Source organism: Ictalurus punctatus, chromosome 16, assembly GCF_001660625.3.
Source record: "Ictalurus punctatus breed USDA103 chromosome 16, Coco_2.0, whole genome shotgun sequence".
Taxonomy (NCBI): Eukaryota; Metazoa; Chordata; class Actinopteri; order Siluriformes; family Ictaluridae; genus Ictalurus; species Ictalurus punctatus.
The window spans coordinates 13,693,677-13,701,209 of NC_030431.2; positions in this window are offsets into that span (position 1 = coordinate 13,693,677).

Genomic DNA, 7,533 nt, shown 5'->3' on the forward strand with positions numbered 1-7,533 from the left:
AAGTAAAAATGGGTAAGGATCTGAGCGACTTTGGCAAGGGCCAAATTGTGCTGGCTAGACGACTGGGACAGAGCTTCTCCAAAACAGCGGGTCTTGTGGGGTTTTCCCGGTATGCAGTGGTTAGTATCTTCCAATAGAGTTGAAGGTGTTGAATTGACCTCCAAATTCCCCAGATCTCAATCCAATCGAGCATCTGTGGGATGTGCTGGACAAAAAGCCCGACCCAACTTACAGGACTTAAAGGAGCTGATCCTAACGTCTTGGTGCCAGATACCACAGCACACCTTCAGAGGTTTTGTGCAGTCCATGCCTCGACAGGTCAGAGCTGTCCTGGCAGCAAAAGGGGAAACCTACACAATATTATGCAGGTGGTTTTAATATTGTGTCTGATCAGTGTAGATCACTTTTCCTATCTCAGCTTGTACTGTATTTTAAAACTGTATTTTAAGACTTTCCCAATGTACCTGAACCATGCTATCTAGAATTATCAAACTATATTTGGGAATTTAAAAAAAAATAGTCAAAGCATATGTAATTTTGCCTAGCTTTTTTGGGGGGGTCAATTTCCTGCTTGCTTGTGAGTACACTCATATAAAGTGACTTCAATTCCTGTTGAAAATATCATAATTATGAGGTGAACACATATGAAAGTAGAACTTGAACTCATATTTTCAAGTTTCTGATTACCAACAAACATCACTGTGAAAGTCCATGCAAAACTATTTCATGCAATTACAAATTTCGCCAATTCAAGTAGTTTTCCACAAAAAAGCATAATAAACTCCACGAGTTGCATCGCAAATTGTGAAAAAAGCCAGAGCAAAAGCAAGCATTTTTGGCTGCAACTATCACAAAAAAAAACCCAAATCCTGTAAGGACTGATATTGAATATTTCTACTTTGTAATTTGTGGCATTTCACAGTAATTAGGTCTAAATCTGACATCCAAAATGTGTTTTGAAACATGTTCTGTAATGTGTTCTCCACAGTAAACACAACATTCTTTCCCAGGAGTACAGGCAGGCAGGCACGTATCTATCATGGAGCTTCTGGGAAGTTTGATGATCATTCCCCAGGATACCATGACTGGTGTAGTTAAAGGCAGCAGAGTGCAGCACCACGATGCCAGTGAAAGCTGGAAAAGCCTGTACCTCTATGAACAGTTTGTCACTCAGTGTGAGAAAGAGGTGGCTACATCAACAGAGTGCACCGAGGCTGGGGTGGTAGTCAGGCATGAAGTTTATGGAAACATACAAACTTTATACCTTAACAGCAATCCACCCCTCACTCACATACTCGAGTTTTAATCGAAGGTTCACATTTCAAATTCCTGTTGGAATCTTTCTTACCATGTTCATGTACAGTTTGTAGAGGATTTATTCCTACTGATTATTTTTAAATGTTTAACAGAGGTACAGTATATTTTGAGATGTTGACATAACCTTTGAAAATAAATTGTTGCTTTTAACTTCGCTTTCTGTTTCTGTTTTTAACTTCTTTATTAAATGATTTGGCAGACAGAAAATGGGAGTGAGAAACATTTGGTAGGTTTAGTATTGCGCCATAAGTTAAAAAAAAAACAAAAACTGGGCAGTGGCACGAAGCTCAGCAGGTTTAATTTCCCAAAGTTCTACCATTTTGCTGTAGCAGTGACATTGATTTGGGACATCCATCCATCCAGCCATCCGTTTTCTGTACCGCATATCCTACACAGGGTTGTGGGAGAGTCAGGGTACTGGTTTTGCACCTTCCCAAAGTCCATATGTATCTCCTCTGTATTAAAGGTCATTTTAGGTAGCAACTACAGAAAATATAGTAGTTAAAAAAAAACCCACCCTAAAAAAAAATACAAAAAATAAAAATACAACTGGCCTTCTTTGGGCTACGTGAGTACCTGGAGCATCAGCATTTGTGGGTTTGATTACAGTCTCAAAATGATCAGAAAGAAAAGGCTTTTTTTAGAAACTCATGTCTATTGTTGTTTTGAGAAATGAAGGCTGTTCCATGTCAGAAATAGACATGAAATTGAATATATCTTACAAAGGTGTGTATTAATCTCTTCACAGAACATGACATTAATTAAGTTGTTACTTCTATCTTGCAGTTCCACTGCAGTGGCTTAGTAGGTGGCTCTGTAGTCAACCTATTTGCATTAAAGGAATTAGACAATTTTAGTATTAACGATATTTGTCCCCTTCACATATTGAAGCCATGGATTTCTAATAATCTGACAATTATATGATTGTACGATAATGACCCATAGGGTAGATACGAGTAAAAAGCAGATTCAATTTGTCAACTTTGCTCATTAATTTATATATAGTCAGTAACCACTTCCTCCTGCCCAGGGGCGAGGAGGATCCAGAGTTTATCCAGGATTAATGGGCAAGAGGCAAGAATATATCTTACATCAGTCGATCACGGGATACACACATGGACACACACACACAGACACAGAATCACAGACTCATTCACACCCTGGGGCAATATAGCAAGGCGATCCACCAACCAGTAGGTCTATGTGCGGTGGGAGAAAACCCAGAGGAATCCTGCACAGATGCAAGGAGAAAATGCAGTTCCACATAAACAGTATCCTGAACTCAGGATTGAATCAGGGACCTTGGAGCCGTGAGGTAAAATGATCTACATGAACTGATACACATGCACAATATATGGTATATCCACTTGGAGGAAGGAGTATGGATTATGTTTCCCAATTAATTAATTTTTTATTTCTAAAAGGGCCAAATTAAAATGCACGAAGCTGCTCAGTTCAGATTTTTTAGTCTCGATATGTTTATTAGTGAATACTGATGGACACTATTGACTTGCTTTCTATTTTAAATCCACTTAAGTGTTTCACTAACAGTGTGGTTTGTAATGACTGAAAGTCAATAAGCATTCCTCTGAATTTTAAACATCTAGCCAACTTGCATTTTTGTAAACTGGATTGTTTTCTTCTTCATTTTTGGATGAAGCACTGCTTTAGAAAACACTTCAAAAATATTCAAAATTCAAAAATATTACTTCTTAAAACAAGACCTTAAGAGTTCAGAGTGATGGCCTAATATAAAATTTCCTGTGTAAAATGGTGCTGTCTCCCTGAATTGAGGTCCTCAACAATTAGATTTTCAGACTGTAATATGAAGATTACAGACTTTTTATATTTACAATTTACATACATACATAGTGTAGAAATGAAAAACAAAATTAAAAAGAGTACACAGGTCACCTTTTCAAAGGGTTGCTGTTAATTAAAAAGACAAAAATAAAAACAAATTTTGACACTGCAGACAAATAAATGTACAATTGACAAAATTCCATGAATTACTATCTCCATATACACACTGTGACAGTGTAATAAATTTACCACATGGTCCTCAAGTGGCATGGTGACAGCCTCCATGTGGTTACAGGAAATGACTTCTGTAACCCTCCCAGATACACACTCAAGAGAACAATTTAAAGTGAACACTACAATAAATAATCCCTTACCTGCATGACAATGAAACAATCCTCCGTGTTGACATGATAAGAGAATCCCTGCAAATAACAATTACAAAAACTCAAGATCTATTTCACAAAAGTGTTAATCTAATAATCAGTAATGTCAATTCTCTCCATCAGAGTAATAAAGACTGTGATTACCTCCTGATCTGAGTAGCAAGTTTGGGTGGTCTTAAACCAGCAGAGCCGACGCGCTGGATTATCATGTCGAGGAAGTATCTCCTAATGTCCGCTGACTAGAAATAGAAAAAAACAAACCAAACATTAGAGGTTGTAAAGAAGAGGGTGTGAGAGTATCTCAGCTGTAGAACTGTAGAATACCCCAGACTGGGAGATGAAGGAGTCTGAAGAGAGGAACTGTATATTGTACCAGGCGCTGCTCAGCTGTCCAGCACTGAGAGGCTGTGAAAAGTAGAGCACGAAGATCATAAGTGCTTCTTATCATAGCAGTTTCATACTAACACATCTAATGCTCTGTCGCATGGACATTTTGGTGATCGACTTTAGTAAACAAACTAAATGTTTGGTTACCAGAAACAAAAGCTCATCGTGGAGTTCAGTGGGCAGCAGCTGGAGGTTTCGCTCATCGACCTTAACACACACAGGGAGTATCTACAGCAGGGGTCACCAACCTTTTTGAAGTTGAGAGCTACTTCATTGGTATTGAGTCATACGAAGGGCTACCAGTTTGATATACTCTTCTGAAATAATAAATTTGCTCAGTTTGCCTTTAGTTATATATTATTATTAATGATTAATGATACCCATCTATGTGAAGACAATGATCACGTTAATGATTTCTCACAATAATTATCGACAATGAGTTAACAAGGTGGGAAACAGATAATATCAATATTCAACACTTTATTTCTATTAATCTCAGCAATTGTTTACATTTTGAGATGATCACTTCTACATTTCATAGGAAAAATGTCCCATTGTCACTAGCCACTGACAAACCATTTTAACAAATCATGAACTATGTTGCACCATGTTTGAAAAAGTTATCAATTATGTAATGTTTAAGAGCAATCAACTTTCATATTTTTAAATAAATCTTATCACATTTTGAACTAATGACCAAATTTTTAACCAAATTATATCTGTTACATTCCATGAACACACTTTTGAATTTAATGCAATTTTTCAATATTTTAATTCAACTTTGCTATGCCACTGCCATGTCGCCACTGACAACATCTGGTATCTGTTTCTTTGTTAGTGGGAAGACTGGCATTGCATGCTGTTCACCAGTGTATTGTAATCTGGTGTGTAACTTGACACTGCAACTCTGAGTGAGTCATCAGTGAGGCGTGATCTGTGTTTGTTCTTGATGAAGTTCATGTCAGAAAACACTGATTCACAGAGATAGGTTGAACCAAAAAAGGCTGGCAACCTTCATAGCTGCTGTGCATACCCCACTGTACTTTTCATTGTCAACAAGGCACCAAACGTTTGCTGCAGCCTGGTCGACTTTGAGGTGGAGGTCATCTTGCAATGTTATGATTTCAAGCTACACCTGTTCAGCATCCAAGTTGAACATTGCACTAAGCTGCTCAGCAATGCATGTTATGTCCACGTTCATGAAAGGATTGGAAATGAATGACACACATGCCTCAAGCTGATCAAGGTCACAAAACCAATTCTCAAACTCTTGCCTAAGTCTGTTTATGACTTGACAGTACTTTTCTGCAACTTTGTCAAATGTCTCAGATGCAGAATCATTGTCTTTCAGCACCGACTGCACAGAGGGAAAGTTCAGCACCTTTTTTCTCTGTATATGCACAGAGAAAATGTTCATCTTGGCTTTAAATGCATTTAATGCATTAATTTAATCCTCTAGCAGCGAGACGTCTTTGCCTTTGGACTGCATGAACTCTTTGATTTCACCCAAAAGTGACAAAAAAACGAAGTAAAACTCGTCCTCTGCTGAGCCATCGGATTTCTGTGTGTAGCAGCAGGTCACCATATTCAGATGACATCTCCTCCAATAGCACCTTGAATATCCTGAACTGTCTCGCTTTGGAGCGGATACTGTTTATGATTTTCACAACGAGGCTTCGGTTGCTTTTGGGGTGTTTTTCGCCGGCCTCGTGAAAAAAGACTGCTGCTTACCCAAAGCTGCCTTTAGCTCATGGGCTTTTTCTGCCCGTTGCGCGCTGCCCAGTGGGTAATTTGCATGGTAGCTTTTGTGACACGTAGTGAAGTGTGCTCCACATTGTGCTGCTTTGCCGTCGCCCCGCAAATTAAACACACGCAGGTTTCTTTTACAGTGGTAAAAAAAAATAAATAATAAAAAAAAATCTTCCTCCCATTCACTGTGAAAATTATGTTTTCTTTCTTTTTTCGGCCATGTTTTTGGGGTAAGAAACCGCATTCAACCCACCCGTCTTCGCTGCACCCGCTAGCTTACTCTCCACGAACTGGCCTTTCAACTATACCTTTTCAACTTCAATATGGGAATAAACATTTGACAGTATAAAAAATCAATAATTCAATTTTATTAGAAACGCATATCAATATTGAGGGCGACCTAGTGCCTGCGGGCACCACGTTGGTGACCCCTGACACAGTCTCTCCCAGCACATTCTCAGGCTCGGCAATAAATTAGTTTTATGTGACATTCATTTGTATATTTAAAACCAATATGACCAAGTTTATTAGTTAGTAACAATAGTTACAAGAGTATGATCAATATTTTATTGTATTGAGACCTTAAAATAGGTAGCCATGTTTTCAAGTGCACCATCATTCAGCTATTAAATTGTATAATTCATGTCCAAGCAATAATAGGAAAGGAGAAGATCTTACCAGCTACTCATTTTAATGTTAACTCTTCTCAATATAATATTTATCTTAATTTTAGCTCTAAGTAGCCAGGTTTGTTAGCAGTGTAGCTAATGTTAGACCAGAGTTCCCCCAAACACACAGATGATACTCTGGTGTTAGCAAGTATTTTTTTTCTAATAAAAAACACATTTAATTTAGTAATGTTAAATGAATACACGTCTGAACAAGAGAGTGTACAGATGACATGATTAAACGCTCTAAAACCTCTTGCCCATCACCCAAATCTATACAAATATTATATTGTGGAATTATTAACACCTTTAAGCGAGTTCAGCAAGCTAACTACCTTGATATTCACTATGTTATTGTGTAAATGAAACAATTAGCCAAGTTCTCCAGGAAGATAACACAGGTGTAACAGAGTTCGTTAAAGCGCTAGCTGGCTAATCACGATTTAGTGTAAAACCAGTAGCCAGGGTTGTTAAAGTGACCTTCAAATGGGGTAAATATTATACTGTGGAAATAAAGTAAGTTATTAAACCAAGCTAATCAACTCGGTGAAGGACTTTAGTGTGTAAATGAAAGCAATAGCCAAGTCCGCCAGCACGGTAACTAACGTTAGGCTAATTCACATCAACAGACAAACAGGTGTGTAAATGAGACAACACGAGACTAACACTGTGTGCCTTGAACATGATTTATTATTGTAAAAGCAGTGAGGCGGTAAAGTCACATGACAGAATGAAGCTCCTCCTACCGTGAGGAGGCTGAGTGTGGTCAGGAGGAGCGATTCCTCTCTGCAAGCGGCGGTAAACGCAGTAATATGCCCCGGTAGAGAGCACGTGCAGGCCCGCAGCACAGGCGATCTCCCGCAGAGTCCAGTTCTTCACATCCGGCACAAAGCTCCCGAAATCCATCGCTGCCTTCGTCCCAAATTTCTTCGTATACTTTGTGTAGAGTTGATGACGATGATGTTGATCCGTAGCGTAGCAGAAACTCGATGCTGTGTTGTGTTATTATTATAAAATGTCATTAGCCCTCATTTAAGCTGGAGTTCCTCTTAAGCCCATTATACACCTGAGTGCAGTTGTGACGATTTCCCCTCGCAAAATGCTTCTTGTTTACTTCTGACATGTGTGTTTTGTTGTGATTTCTGTCCCGTCTCTGCCCCCGTATTGTCATTGGTCTCAGCTGTTTTGTGTTTCAGCCCTGATTGTGTTTAGTATTTAACCCCTCG